General features: G+C 39.0%; 1 long non-coding RNA gene across 1 annotated transcript; it reads left to right on the top strand.

Moving 5' to 3' along the window:
- The first annotated feature begins 13,719 nt into the window (after nt 1–13,719).
- Nucleotides 13,720–14,928, top strand: LOC114029192. Its single transcript, XR_003567448.1, has 3 exons — nt 13,720–13,738; nt 14,015–14,207; nt 14,843–14,928. It is a non-coding gene; the product is annotated as an uncharacterized LOC114029192 (long non-coding RNA).
- The last annotated feature ends 1,288 nt before the right edge of the window (nt 14,929–16,216 follow it).

Genomic DNA, 16,216 nt, shown 5'->3' on the forward strand with positions numbered 1-16,216 from the left:
TTTTAACTCACATCTTCCCAATTGGCAAAAAAAAATGGGAATAGTTAATTTTGAAGGCACTGTGGAAAGTCAGGTTACACAATACATTGTTGAAGTTGTAAACTGGTCCAACTGTTCTAGAAAGTGATTTGGAATTATGCTAAGAAAGGGATTAAAATGCCCATACTCTTTAACCAAGAGCTGCCATAGCTAGGTATTTGCCCCGAGAAGATATAATATAGGGATAAAGGCCCTCATATATGCTGAAATATTTAGAGCAACACTTTTTATGGTGACAAAAGAATGGAAACAAAATAAATGCCTCTCCTTTTGGAATTGATAAACAAATTTTGGTATATAAGCGTAATGGGATATTGCCAAAAGAAATGGTGACTACGGAGAATGGAAAGACTTTTGTGAACTTGTACAAACTGAAAAAAGGGGGTCAAGAAGATAATGGACACAATGACTATAACAATGTTAATGAGAGGAACAAAAAACAAAACAAAACTGAATGCTGTCTTATGACTAAGGTTGGCCCTGAAAAAGAGACTAGAAAGTGCCTCTACTCCTTCTTCTTCACAGGTGGAGAACTATGGGTGCAGAATGTTACACATACTTTCAGGTTGGTAATACCTGTGTAATACAATTTCTTGAAGGCTGATATGTTGGTATGTTTTGCTGAACATTTCATTTTCTTCTTTTTGTTCTTTGTTATATAAGAGATGGCTCTTCAGGTAGGAGACGGGGAGGATGTATTTTGAAGTTAAAGTGATGTAGAAACAAAAGATCAAAAAATGTTTTAATACATTGATGGTGTTAGTAAAATACATGATACTGGATTGTTATTTATCAGCCCATTTGAAGGTCATCTCATTTTCAATCCATTTTGACAAAATGGCAAACTAGCCATTTACTAAATACCATCATGCCATATTTTATCATAGGTCAAATGTGTCAGCTATTTAAATTTTCAAAATTGTTGTACATTTTTCCTCTTTTGTAAAATGAGGTGGTTTGGGCTAGAAGGCCTCCTTGGTCCCTTCCAGCTTTAAATTTGTGATTCCATGAACAAAGGGTGATAAACCTTACAAAAATAGGCACAGCAGCATTATTCATAATAACTCTCCCCCCCCCCAAAAAAAAAACAAAACCTGGAAACATCCCTCTGTCATTTGGAACATATAAAGAATCCTTTAACCCCTCCCATTTCTTTGAGGAGGAATCCAGAAGTTTGAGAGTGGCAGATCAAATTATGGTATATGAATGTAATGGAGCACAGTCTGCCAAACTTGAATACCTCCTTGAGTCTGTGAGCTCGCAGATGTGTGCCAATGCTGCAGATTGGAGTTGACCCACATGCAATGCTTTTCAATGCCTGCCCTTAAAAGGAGCCCACCCAGCATGGGAATGTTGAGGGAAGATAATGGTGGTGGTGGTGATAGAAAAGCAGTTGTTTTTAATTTGGTTTTCAGTCTCTGCCCTCTGAGATTTATGCAAATTGCTCTCCTGTGCTTCTTGAAAGCGGGAAGAGTGAGAGGAGGACCCCAAGAATTAAGTCCAGTCATCTTTCATTCTTGCCTCTTCCTAGCCTGCCTGTGTCCCTGCAGGTGCCAAGTCCTTTTAGTTCTCTCTCCATGCTGCCTCTCACATCCTTCTTTCCACTCGTATTGCCACAACAGAAATTTAGACTCTCCCTGGTTCTTTAAAAACCAAGCAGCTACCTGTGACACAGTGGATTGAGCTCTGGGCCTGGAGTCAGGAATTCCTGAGTTCAAATCCAACCTCGGGTATTTACTAGCTGTGTGACCTTGAGCCATCATGTAACCTTTGTCTGCCTCATCTTCCTCAACTGTAAAATGGGGGCATTAATAGCCTCCACCACACAGGGTTGTTGTGAGGATGAAAGGAGATATTTGTAAAGCCTCACTGCTTGACACAGAGTAGGTATTTAAAAAATGATTGTTCCTCTTCTTCCTTCTTATCTGGATTGTTGGAATTACCTCCTATTTAGTCTTCTTACTTTCCCAAACTCCCCTTTTCAATCTGATCTTCACAGAATTTCTAAAATAATCTTCCAAAGGCACAGGTCTCACCCTGTCATTCTACAGTACCGTTGAAAACTTTGCATAGCTCTGACAAGGTCTTCCGAAGTTTGTCTCTGACCTCCCATTCCACCTTTGTTTCCCATTACTCCTCATTCAGTACTCTCTGTAGTCCCACCAGAATGAACTAGGAGCCATTCTCTGAACTCAGCATTCCATCTGCTTCTAGACATTCTAACAAGCCCTCCCCCTGGAGTACCTGGAGTGTCCTCTGTCCTCATTTGCACCTCTCAGATTTCTTCTCTTTCAAGACTGGCTTGGGTGCCACCTTTTCCATATAGACTTCTGGAGCCCCAAAACTAAGTGCTTTCTCCCTGTAGTTTCCCTAAACCACTTTGTCTAGATCTCACCTTTGCCTCTTTCATTTACTCCTTTGAAATGTACTTAACTGTAAATGTCATATCTATCCAGTTAAATAGAAGCTCTTTGAGAGCAAAGATTGTGTCACTGTCATCTTTATGTTCCCATTACCCAGCACAGTTCATTGTACGTAGTTGGCCCTTGTTAAGCATTTGTTGAATTTTTGTTTAATTGAGATATATGTTGCAATGAACATAGGGCAAGAAATCCTTTACTTGGGAGCTCAAAATTTGTTTGTTATATTGAAAAAATGGTAAACCTTTAATGGTTTTACATATATGTGTGTGTGTGTGTGTGTGTATATATTTCACCCTTGCCCTCATCCCCGTACCATTTGGAACATATAAAAGAATCCTTTACATTTCTTTGAAGAGGATTCTTCCAAGCTCCCCTACTTTCCATATCTCAGCAGGAGTTTGAGGGGAGGAGAGTTAGGGCAGAGAAGTCTATGGTCCACCCTACCAATAGTCAAGAATGAAGGAAGGTACAAGCATGGAAAAGCGGGGTCTCAAAACAAGAGCAGGCAGGTTGCTGCAGCATTGTGGCACCAACAGAGAGCAATGTGCACCAAAACAAACTGACATAAGCTTCTTTTCCCTTTGCTTCGTAGGATAAAGAAGTGTCAACAATCAAGTTGGCCAACAGAGGTTCCCAAAGTGGGCAATATCACCCTGGGGGAGCATAGCAGCCTTGGGTGCAATTGGGGGGCATTGAATAAAAATAAGGGGGCAGTGGAAGTATAAGGAAAGAGGAGAAGAGAAGAAAATTTTGAAAAACTATTTGTACATGTTTCATCTGTTGTGTAACTTTTAAAGTCGTAGTGATTACATTATTTTCCAAATAAACACACAAAATGCAAGTTATAACCAATCAGTGGTCAAATCTGTCAACAGATCTTAACAAGCAAGTGTTGGTAGACAAGCATGTCACCCATTGTCCAGAAGTCCAGCATGCATTGGCAGGAATATGCGTGTGTAATGACTTGTTTACAATACAATATTGTAGGTATTAGACTGACTACCAAACTGAAGGTCTACAGAGCCATTGTGCTGACCTCATTGTCGTATGCCTGTGAAACCAGGACAGGAAAGAGTCACTTCCATTTGAATTGTCTTAGGAAGATTCTGAAGATCACCTGGCAGGATAACTTACCAGATATTGAAGTCCTTTCCTGAACTAAACTGCCAAGCACTCAGATTCTGCTTCAGAGAGCACAACTCTGATGGGCTGGCCACATTGTTTGAATGCAAAACACATGCTTGCCAAAAAGACTGTTTTATAGAGAACTCACACGTGGCAAGTGTTCACGTGGTGGTCAAAAGAAGCCATACAAGGACACTCTCAAGGTCTCCCTTAAGAACTTTGGAATTGATTGTGTGACATGGGAAACTCTGGCACAGCACCGCTCAGCATAGCATGCCCACATCAGAAAAGATGCTGTGTTCTTTGACTAAGGCAGAATTGAAATAGCTCAAGAGAAACACAAGATATGCAAACTTAGAGAATCCACCCCAAAGGTTCTCAGGGACTATTTGTGCCCAACCTGTTGTAGAACGTTCCGAGCTCATATTGGTCTGATCAGCCACAGTCAGACACGCTGTAACTTGACTCTAGCATAGTGATGCCATTTTGGTCCTCTTTGAAAACAAAGGGCAACAACAACAACTGTGCCAGGTGCTGTGCTAAGCCCTGGGGTTTCAAAAAGAAGAAACAGAACTGTCCAAAATTCAAGGAGTTAATGGATTAGGAAGTAACGGATTTCTCTCTTTGGAGATCTTTAATCAGAGATTAAATGACTTTGTCAAGGATGTTGTAGAAGCTGTCTTGCTCAGGATGAATTGAATTAGATCAAGGGCAGGCACCAACGGCCTTAAGGTCACATGTGGCCTTCTAAATCCTTAAGTTCAGCCTTTTGACTGAATCCAAATTTTACAGAATGTTCTCGATCTTTATAATCAACCATTCAAGTGTTTATCGAGCCCTTACTATGTGCCAGATATCTAGATAGAAAGGAAGGCAAAAATAGGCCTTGCCCTTAAGAAGTTCACATACTAAAATGAAGTAGATATTAGTATTATACCCATTTTGTAGATAAGGAAACTGAAGATCAGAGAGTTTCAATGACTCGCTTAGGATAATGCTTCTATCTAGTAATTGGATTTGAACCCAGTACTTCCTAACTCAAAGTCTACTGTACCCTAAGCCAGGGCACAGTAAACTCCGTTTACCCCTGGTAGCCCTTTACTGTCCCTTGTAGCCACTGTCCCCAATTCTGCTTCAGCCTGTGAAGCTCTTTCCACAGTTGCTCTCTGACAATTGCTCCTTCTCCCCAGGAGATGGTGCCAGCTGTCAAGCATCAAGATGCCTGATACTCATAGTATTACACTGACTCTTCACAGCTATTTCATGGCAAGGGCCCAATTGACTCCCAGCTGTGGAGTCCTTCTGTCCATTTACCCAGAGGCCTATGGTCATCCCCCTCTACAAAGAAACTCTTCGAGTATTGTGGGAACCCCTTTTTCCCTTGTCCTACTCAACAACTTAGTTTCCATTTTCTGCTTCTCTGAGCTGAGAGGAGTCAATCCCACATGCTCTCTTTCCCTCCAACTCCTGGAGGTCCTCTTGCTTACTAAGCAGGGTGCCCCTACTACTGAGTCTAAAGGTTCAAAAGAGCTTTTCTGCTCCTTCACCTCACTCGGATTCTTGCTCCCCATATTCCTCCCAAATGGCTGGGCCAGGTCATGCCAAATGGCCTAGCACTGGCTGCCCTAGAAGGAAAGATAGGAAGGGGCAGAGTGACTGGCCAGCTGCTCCGAGGAGATGTGCCTTTCATAGAAGGGGAAGCAGCCCTTTGCTGTGTTAATATTGCACATAAGGGAGAGAGCATGGTGTCTTTGAAGCCAAAGGAGGATGTGCTGAACAATAGAGTAGTACTTACGGTCATGCATCTGTCTAGTAAGTGTGTGAAATCTTGTTTGTGTAGGTGCAAGTTATGTATTGTGGTTACTAGCCACACTGAAATTTTCATTTTAGGCCATCCTTTCCTCAGCACCTTCCTCTGGGTCACCTGCCCCTATCCTCACCTTGCCTAATTGCTTCCAACCTTTTTGTTTCAATCCTGCAAAGGACTATAATGAGACTTTGAAAACATAAGACCTAGAAGGGAACAGGAATCAGTAGTGCCTTATATTGGGCAGGTCAAGTAAATGGGTCTACCATGGACATTCTATGGCTACAACGTGTATTACTTTCCAATGTTGTTTTTGACCAATGGGAAAATTTCACCGGGGCATTTGCCTTCTTTCCTCCCTGTTAACCGGCAAGGGTCTACCACCTGAGACTTCGTTCACTTGACTGACCAGTTATCCCAATAAAGATATTCTACAAGATTGAAATATGTCAGCCAATCAGTGTACTTTAGAATTTAAAAGACCTATTGGGGCTTGCCATTGTCTCTTTAAAAAAAGAAAACTATAAAATTGAGCCCTATAGCAGTTGATGGGACTCTTTAGCCAGTGATCTCTGGAATATGAGATACCTTGACTTGAAGCCGAGCTGAAGCAAAGCCAATAGCACCTCCTTGGACAGGTAAGAAAAAGCCTAGGATGGTTACACAAAAAAATTCCATTTAAGGACTATCTGAGAGAGAGATACCATCATCACAATTAAGAGAGTAGCTACCTTACAGTGCTATGTGAAAAGGATCTTTTCAATACTATGTGGTCTATATACTTTTTGTTTTATTGTAAGCTTAGAGGGATAGATGTATATATGTACATAATTTAAATGTGTGTATATGTGTATAAATATGTATTTACATCCATACATATATATGTAGATAGATACATATGTACACATACATGTGTGTGTGTATATATATATATATATATATATATATTTACATCTATATATTGGTTTGGTTTTAATCTTGTCTGGTCCCTGTTAAATACTTTGGGGATTTAAAGATAAGAGTATGTGTTGTTTTCAGTGTCAGAAATCTAAAGGAGAATTATTAAACTAAGACATGCATATTCTAAAAACCAGCAAAACACACATGACAATAATTATTTTGAAGACCCGAAACACAAAAATTCACAAAATAAAACTGTGAGTGATGCACCAAATGTTTCCATTTTCTAACCACCCACTTTCCTCATCCTCTTACAATCTGCCTTCTCTACCAAAACTATTGAAAATGCTTTCTCAGAGGTTACTCCTAATTCTCAAATTAAATGGCAGGGATGTTTTTCAGCCCTCAATCCCTGTGGCCTCTCTAGAGCATCTGGTGCTGTTCAGTACATCATCCTTTGGCTTCAAAGACACCATACTCTCTCCCCTAGTTTTCCTCTTACATCTCAAATTGTTCATTCTTTATCTCCTTCACTGCAGTGTTCCTTGCTCTCCTTGATGCTCTTTGTTCTCATCCTTAGTCCTCCTCTTTCTCTCTCTCCACACCCTTTCCCTCAGCCATGTCAGTCATTCTCTGCAGATGATCTCCAGGTCTACTATCTCCAGTCTACCTGTCTTCAGAACTTCAGAGTTGCATCTCCAAATGTCTTACCAGGCATCTCCACCTGTATGTCCCACCAGCACCTCAAAGTCAACGTTTCCAAAACTGAATTTATTGTATTTTCCATATTTGTCAAATCAGCAAGCATTTATTAAGCACCTACTGTGTGCCAGGTACTGTGCTAAGCACTGAGGATATACAAAGAGAAAAAGTCAGTGGCATCACCATTCATTCAATCTACCATATCTGAAACCTTGGAGTTTTCCTTGTCCCTTTCCTCTCATATCCAGTCAGATACAAAATTTTGTCAATTTTACCCACAAAATATCTCACATCCATCCTATCCTTTATTCCCACTGCGATTGGCCACATCTACTGTTATCACAGCATCACAGAATTTCAGAATTGAAAGAGACTTCTGTGACCTCCTGGTCTAATTCACACCTATAAGGAATTCTTCACTGTAGCATAGGCAATAAATGGCAATGCAACCTCTGCTTAAAAGATCTCCAACGAGGAGAAATCCATTATCTACCCAGGAAGACCATTCAACTTTTGGATTGTTCCAATTGTTAGGATGTTTTTCTTTAAATCAAACCTAAATTTGCCTCTGCAGCTTCTTCCACTTACTGCTCCCAGCTCTAGCCTCTGGGGCCAAGCAGATTACTCCCTTCTATATAACAACCCTTCAAACAACTGAAGACACTATCACTATCCCATGAGTATCTCTTCTCTGGGATAAATAGACCCAGTTCCTTTAATCAGCCCTCATATGACTTGAACTCAAAGCTCTTCACTATCCTGGTTAACTTTCTGTGGACAATTTCCTTCTTAGATTGTGGTGTCCCAAATTGAATATAATACTTCCATTTGTGATCTAACCAGGACAAAGTACAAGACTATTATATCTTTATTCCTAAAGGTTCTGCCTCTCTTAATAAAACCCAAGATCACATTGATTTAGAGTAGCTTCCTAACAACTCTTCCTTTATTTTACTTCCCCTCACCAAATTTATCCTTCACACTTCTCTCAGACTAGTCTTTATTCATATATCTAGTGATACCATTCCTTTACTCAAAACCCTACTATGGCTCTAATGGCCTTTAATACCACCATATCTTCCTAACCTTATCTCATACTATTCCCTTCCACATATTCCATGCTTCAACTACACACACACACACACACACACCCTGGACAAGTGGTTCATATTGTTCACTGTGCTTGAAAAGACTTGCTTCTTCCCTGTCTTCTTTGCTTCTTGGGTTTATTTTTTATTTTTTATTCTTTTACCTTTCAGTCCGTCTGTGATGGTGAAGATGTCTGATTTTGAATACTGCCAACCTCACACCTTCTTCAAGGATGCCTTTGATGAGTATAGATCATTCTTGAAAAGATGTTATAGAGATTCAAAGTAGGTTTATGAGCCAGTAGTTATTCATAGGATAATCACTTTAGAGCTGGAAGGGATTTTAGAGGACCTTCGTTTTATGGATGAGAAAAATGAGACCCAGGTCAAGTAACTTGCTGAAGGTTAAACAAGTTAAGTGTTAAAGCCGGAATTCAAACCCAGGTCCTCCGACTTAAAATCCAGCAGGTTTCATTTAAACCAGGCTTCCTCCCACGAGACAGACAGAGATGCCGGAGATCATACCTAGAGTCTGAGATGTGCAAAGATTGCACCCTATTACTGAGTGCATCCTCTACAATGGATAAATCAGCCTGTATTTGGGGGGAGGGGCAACAGTAGACCAGAGACAATACCAGGCCAGATATTGCCTAACACTGGAACTTTTTCTAGGTCCTAGTGTCCTGAGGATTTACCACTCTCAGCTTTCTGTAGGCCTTCAGACTACCTATCTTCTTCCTGAGAAAGAACCTTAGTTGCCCTTTTTTAGCAGTAATACCAAACCTTGCTTTTTCCCCAAAAAACTTTAGTCCAAGTATTTTGAGATGTAAAACATTACATAGTTAACTGGGATAAAATCTTTATAGTAAGTTTCTCCAATAAAGGTCTCATTTCCAAAACATATAAGGAATTGATTCAAAACTATAAAGAGCCATTCCATAATTAATATGTGATCAAATGATATGAATAGGCAGCTAGGTGGCACAGCGGCTTAGAGCACTGGGCCTGGAGTCAAGAAGACCTGAATTCAAATCCAGTTTCATTTACTGGCTATATGACTCTGGGCAAGTCCCTTAATCTGTTTGCCTCAGTTTCTTCATTTGTAGAATGGAGATAATAATAGCGCCTATCCCACAGGGTTGTTGTGAGGGTCAAATGAAATAATACTTGTAAATTGTTTAGCACAGTGCCAGGTATACTATAGGCACTATAAAAATGTTTGTTCCCCTTTAAAAGGAAGAAATCCAAGCCATGAACAGCTATGTAAAAAAAAATTTTGGAAAATTTTCCAAATCACTGAGAGAAATGCAAATTAAAACAACTCTAAGGTTCTACTCATACCCATCAAATTGACAGAGATGACCCAAAAAAAGAAAATGACATGTTAGAGGGGCTTTAGAAAAACAGGCACATTAGTGACTTGGTAGAACTACAAAACAGTACAGGCATTTTAGAAAGCACTTTGGAACTGTGCCCCAAGTCACTAAACTCTTCAATCCCATCAATACCACTACTATGCCTGTATGCCCAAAAAGGCCAAAGAAAGAGGAGAAAGATGCAACAAATGTACAAACACATTTTAGCAACTCTTTTTGTGAGGATAAAGAGCTGGAAAGTCAGGGGATGCCCATCAGTTGGGGAATAACTGAACAAATTATGGTAGGTGAATATAATAGAATACTATTGTGCTATAAGAAATGACAAAAGATATGGTTTCAGAAAAAACTGGAAGACTTGTATTAACTGATGAAAAATGAAGGAGAACCAGAGATACAATTTATATAATAACAACAGTGTTTTAAAGACAAACAACTTTGAAAGATGTTAAGAACTCTAATCAGTGAAATGACAAACAACAATTTCAGATGACCAATGATGAAATTGGATACTCATGTCTTGAAAAAGAAGTGAACTAAATTGCAAAATGAGATAGACATTTTTAGACATGGCCAGTGTAGGAAATTGTTTTGCTTAACTATGCATATTTGGTAGAAGGGTTTTGATTTTTTTCCCCCAGTGATGAGATGAGATGGCAAGGGAAAAAAATAAATGCTTGTTAATTTAAAAATTAAATTAAAAGAATAAAGACATAGGTCCTAAATGATTGTTCAGTGAGTGAATAAATGAAAATGATTTTTTCTCCAAACCATATTTTATTTTAAGAAATTTTAAGTAATCAGAATTTTAAAAATTATTTTAGTGGTCTTCATAATTATGTAACATCCCTAATGATACATTTTGCTAGTGGGCTCAGTAATCACAGATTGAATTCTGATGGTGACAACACAGCATTGATCATCACAATGCAAACGGGGTCCTTTAATTTCTCTGCTGAAGCATACCTTTCATCTTGCTTCATGCTCCTCTATCCCCACAAGGCCAATCAAGAAGTAAAGATTGTAAAGTCCATTAAGAACCTGTGGGGCTAGCGATAATCTGCTGCAACTTTGGGATGTGTTATGCCAGTAAGGCAGAGTATTGTCTTCCTTTGTTGTAACAGCTGCTGTAGCTTCAGAAAATACTGTTCCTGGATACAGCTTCTGCTATTGAAATCTTTCCTTCCCCCACCCCTTCTCTGAGCTACTCCACATTTTTTGGTTGGAAGGTATTGTGTGCCAGGCACTGTGCTAAGCACTGGAGATTCATATGCCAGTGAAAAGAAAGACAGTTTTGAATTAACAAGCATTATTATCTCTACCTCCCAGCCCCCATCTTTACCAGCAGACACTGGCCGGTGTATGGGGTGAGGTGGGGGAGAGAAAAACAAAACCCTTGCAACTAGTATGCATAACCAAGCAAAACAAATCCTCACATTGGACATGTACAAAAAAATATATTTCTCCTTCTGCACCCTGAGTCCATCACCTCCTCCATCAGAAAGCGGGTAGCATATTTCATCATGGGCCATGCTTACCTAACTTTCCTATTTGTTCATTAGGACCAAATGGTTTTCATCATTACTGCCTTATCATTTAGTTTGAGATCTTGCACATAACTTGTTCTTGATAAAACCATGCTAGCCCTTTGCTCTCACCACTTCCTTTTGTAGATGTTCACTTAATCTCACTTTAATGATGTTTCCTAGGCATCAAAGTCAAGTTCACTGGCAGATAATTTACAGACTCTCTTCTTTTTTTCCTTATTCAAAAACCAGGATCAAAAAGTATTCATTGTTGAGATGCACACTGAAGTGAACAGAAGGAAGAGAACAATTACTACTACTACAACAATAACTTTGTAAAAATGGATATCTCTTTAATGCAATGACCAAGCATGGTTCCATAAGACCTATGAAGCATTCCATCAACCTCCTGCCAGAGAAGTGATGGACCAAATACGCAGAATAAGGCACACATCTTTTAACATGACCAATGTAGGAATTTGTTTCACTGAACTATGAACATTTGTTCTAGGGTTCTCCCATCCCTGAAAAAAAAATGAAAGGAGAGGAAAGAGAAGAAATGCTTGTTAATCTAAAAAATAATAATAAAATTTAATTTTAAAGCTACAAAATCAGGACAACACTTGCCGTTTTCCAGGACTTCAATACCTCCCCATTCTCCATGATCTTTTAGTCACTCAGCAATCACACCTGCCAGTTTTTTCAACAAACAGGATCTGGTTCATCTGGGCTAGATGTCTTGAATTCACCAAAGTTCTTTCTTTTTCTATTTATATTGGATACAAACTCCCATTAGCCATCTTTGTTCCATGTCCAGGACTCTATCCATGACTTCCACTCATTTTACAGAAAAAAAAAAGATCCATTGAGACAGAATGAGCATCCCAAGATTGTACAGTTAGTAACAGAACTAGGATACAAAGACAGGTCCCCTGACTCCAAATTCAGGGCTCTTTTTACAGCAGCATTTCATCTATACAATGTATTTGATGCAATCACCAACGTTTCTTGAGTTCCTGCCACATGCATAGTACTGTCCTGGTAAAGCACAGTAATACTGAATCTATAAGTTAAAAGATTTTGGCTGTGAAAGGAAGTGATGGCCATAAAATCTGGAAGGGCAAAAGCTTTATTTTTTCCAAAACATATGATATTTCATATATAATATTTTATTGTATAGTATATTATTTTAAAATATATTTATTACATATTAAACATAATTTAATATATTAATACTTGACATATTTATTAATATAATATAATAATATATGATAATTATTACATAATAATTTCTTATTAATAATTAACACATTGATATTTAATGTAATATGTTTTGATAATTTTAAATTATATATTTAAATTAATTATATTGATATATTTACTATATATTTGTATGTAAGTATATTAAATATATATTTATATTTTAAATATATGTATATATTTCCCGATGTTTAACTCTCATCCTTCAGTAAGATACTGCTGCTATATGATACACTAACCTGCTTCATATTCAGAAATTTGGAGGGCAGTAGGTATCCAATAAGACACACCCTTCTCGTTTTCCTTACATTATTTTTGATATAATTTCAAGAAGCTACTGTCATACTATAATTTAGTGTGGGACTTCTGCCAGTCCTGATGAGAAGCACTGTGATTAAAAGACAGCAATAGTTTTTAACAAAATCAGCATCCAAGTACCACTGACTGTATCGCCCTACAAAGTCTATGAAGCAATTCTCTTTGAAATAGTGGCCTTATGCAGGCTTCAAATCCCTAATTACAAGTGTGAGAAGCAGTCATTTAAATTACACAAAATTGCCATAAATCATCCCATATAAAAAAAAAACCTACCCTGCTTAGTGGGCAGGTAAAAATATACATGAGAACTGCTGAAATGTCCACACAGAGACCCCTTGAATTGTTTATTAATTACACCAAATTTTTTTTCAATTTGTCAAGAATAATTAGACTGACAAAGTCTTATCAAACCCTGAACATTCGTTGTAAACATTTGAAAGTTAAGTAGCAATACACATGCTCTCTGAATGTAACTAAACATTGACTCAGATGGACAACTATATACTGCATTTACTCACACAATCCTTTCTCCTCTCCCTAAAAACTTGTTCCCCCAACCCTCCCCACTCCCCATGTACATTTAGGTGGCTTCTTTCCCTAGAAGGCAAAGAAACTACTCCCAAGACTTAATTGGCTCAGGGAGCCTAAGGTTCAACTCTTGTCTTTCCTGATGACTTCTGGCAATGTTGACTTTTCAGTAATTCTGCATGTTCCTGTCTACATCCTCCCAACTTCCCTCTTAGGTGACAGGGCTAGAGTCTAGTCAGACTATCGAACCACTCATTAAAATAGTTGCTTATTCTCTTCTTGGAGATCTCTATGAATGTCAATGCTACAACTTTTCTTAGTTTTAGTATCTGATAACCTTTACTATCAAGGCGTTTTTCTTCATATCCAATCTGATGGTTTTACTTCTGCCTTTCTGGACTTCTCCACCTTTCCTCAGTTGCTCTCTCACCCTAGACCTTCTCTCAGCACCTAAGGCCTCCTCACCCTGAAACATCTATCTGCCCCATCCCATCCTGGAACATTCTCTCTGCTATTCGTCTTTCCCCAATGGTAAATTCCTTCTAGGGCCTCCCCTTTAGGGAGTGGCCCAAGCCAGCCAACCTTCATTGCCCTCCTGGTTCTGCTTTCTGATTTTCCAGATTTTGACACCAGGCTGCTGCTGCAAGTACTCTCCCAACCTGCTTTAATTCCCTGTTTGTGTGTTGTCTTTCCCCATGGGAATGTAGGCTCCTTGAGGGCAGGAACTCTCTGTCTTTTTGCTTCTATTTGTTTCCTCATTACTTAGCACTGTGCTTTATATATAGTAAAAGCTTAATAAAACTGAAATGAGATAGACACTACACATAAAGCACTTCTTATACCCTAAAGCGCTATAAATGCTAGCTATTATTTTTTTATGTTGCCTTGCTTTCTTATGTCAATTTAATTTTCTCATTCCTAGAAAGAAAGAACAGGACATAGAAAAAAGTAGCAAAAACAGTAAAATTTGTTCTTGGCATCCTTCCCGTGGGCTCCATTTTTCGGCCATCCCTCTCTCCATCCAAACTACGTACGCCATTACTTCAGGTCATGCTGTCTTCCAGGTGACATTGGTTAGGAAAGAAGTGAACAAATACGTGACTTCCTGCTGATAAGTAAGCTGACTGCAGCATCCTAACTTAGTTGAAATATTCTTTTTGATAGTTGTGCTTATGTGAAGACTTCAGGCTCTAGGGCAGTCCAGATGAGGAAATATTTTTAGTCAGGGAAGACTGCCTACATCCGTTAAGTCATCTTACTACAGCTATCTAGATTCTGTGATTCTGCTGTGTCCTCTTACGGATAAAGCTCGCACTAACCTTTACACAAATTCTTTACACTGAGTTTCATTTTCATTGAAAACAATAATCAAATCACCTCTTTTCTGGGATAAACCTAGAAAAAACTTTTCATCACACATAACCTATTATCTCCCTTCTGTTTAGTAACTTTAAATCATAGACTTTAGTTTTAGGCATTTCAAACCCTGGTATTAAAAAATAAAACATCAATAAAAATTCCTGGATCCAGGAATTCCATTTTACTCTCCTTGTCATTTGTGGGTTTCACTTTGCTGTCTTGATTAGTCACAGGTTGGGGTTGGCCTTCGACAGTGGGATTTTTGGAGATTTGTGATGTACTGTGGGAACATCACATAGGACAAGCACATGTAAAGAAAACCAAAAAAATAAGTTAAGTCAGAAATGCGTACTGTATATTATTTATCTATTTTGTAATTTATTGCCATAAGTATGCAGGACAGCTAGAGAACAGAACCTGGAATCAAGAAGACCTGAGTTCAAAGCTGGCCTCAGATGCTAGCTGTGTGACCCTGGGCAAGTCACTTAACCCTGTTTGCCTCAGTTTCCTCACCTGTCAAATGAGCTGGAGAAGGAAATGGCAAACCACTCCAGCATCTTTGCCAAGAAAACCACAAATGGGGTCACAGAGGGTCGGACTCTACAGGACAACAAACTGTAAGTATACACATATAAATTTGTTACAAACAGTTAAATTTAGTTTAAAAGTTTCAGTGAGCCTAAGAATTACTGGCTCCTCATTCTCTCTGGGAACGTGTCCTCTTTGTCTCTACCATCCAGGCTCAGTCATGTGGTTTTCTCCCTCAGTGATCCTTGTATCTTGGGCTTTTCCTAGGTACCTGTTGTTTATCCTTCGTTCTCGAAGAAGACCGTGACGTCAGGGGGGTGACGCCATGACGTGCAAATGAATTGGATTTAAGTGAGGCAGCGCTGTGCAAGGTTACCGGCCTCACTTCCATAAAGCAGGTGCTGCAGCTGCACCAGTAGCCAGGAAGACGCTTCATCGTGTAAGAGATACTAATCTCTCTTGTATAGAAACTGCAACCTTTTTGTGGGTGCAGTGTGTTGTTTTACTTGTTTAGTGTGTGAAATAAATATGGTCAGAATTTTTAAAACTAAGGGTTTGTGGTCGGGACTCGAGTTATTTGCAGTTTTTCACTTTCTCAGGAGTCCTGCGCCCCTAACTCCTGAAAATATTGAGAGACGACTGTATGACCAAAAATGTCAAGACAAACGGAAACAGTGTCGTGCGGTTAGAAGGAGCACTGTGAGCTCTAGAAATGGACCTGGATTCCAGTATTGCCCCTCTGATGTGTGACCTCAGGCTGGTCATTCACCTTTGGAAGCCTCTACCGAAATGAGAGGATTATTCTAAATAATCTTTGCAGTCCCTTCTGTATCTAAATCCATGATCCTTTGACTTGTCATTCAAGATCACTCTGTGCATTTAAGTGATAATGCCAATAAATACAAGTAAGTTATATTGGATTTTCTGATATGAATGTAAATCATTGTTTTCCATATATGCATATATATATCCTTATAATATTTGTATCTTTAAATATAACTTAGAAAGAATGGCCAATCTGCCTGCTACAGATCTAAGGGGCCATCCACAAATCAAATGCAACCCATGATGCATCCTGTTTCAGCTACATTCTGAAAATTACAGCCAGCACCCCCGGCCAGAAACAATCTTTTTTTTCTTTTTTGGCTAAGCAATGGGGTTTAAGTGACTTGTCCAGGATCACAAAGAAGAAACTCTTTCTTTAGGGGAAGCCTCTCCCTCCTTCTCCCTCCCCCTC

Source organism: Vombatus ursinus, unplaced genomic scaffold (genome assembly GCF_900497805.2).
Source record: "Vombatus ursinus unplaced genomic scaffold, bare-nosed wombat genome assembly UNPS02014923.1, whole genome shotgun sequence".
NCBI classification, from domain to species: Eukaryota; Metazoa; Chordata; class Mammalia; order Diprotodontia; family Vombatidae; genus Vombatus; species Vombatus ursinus.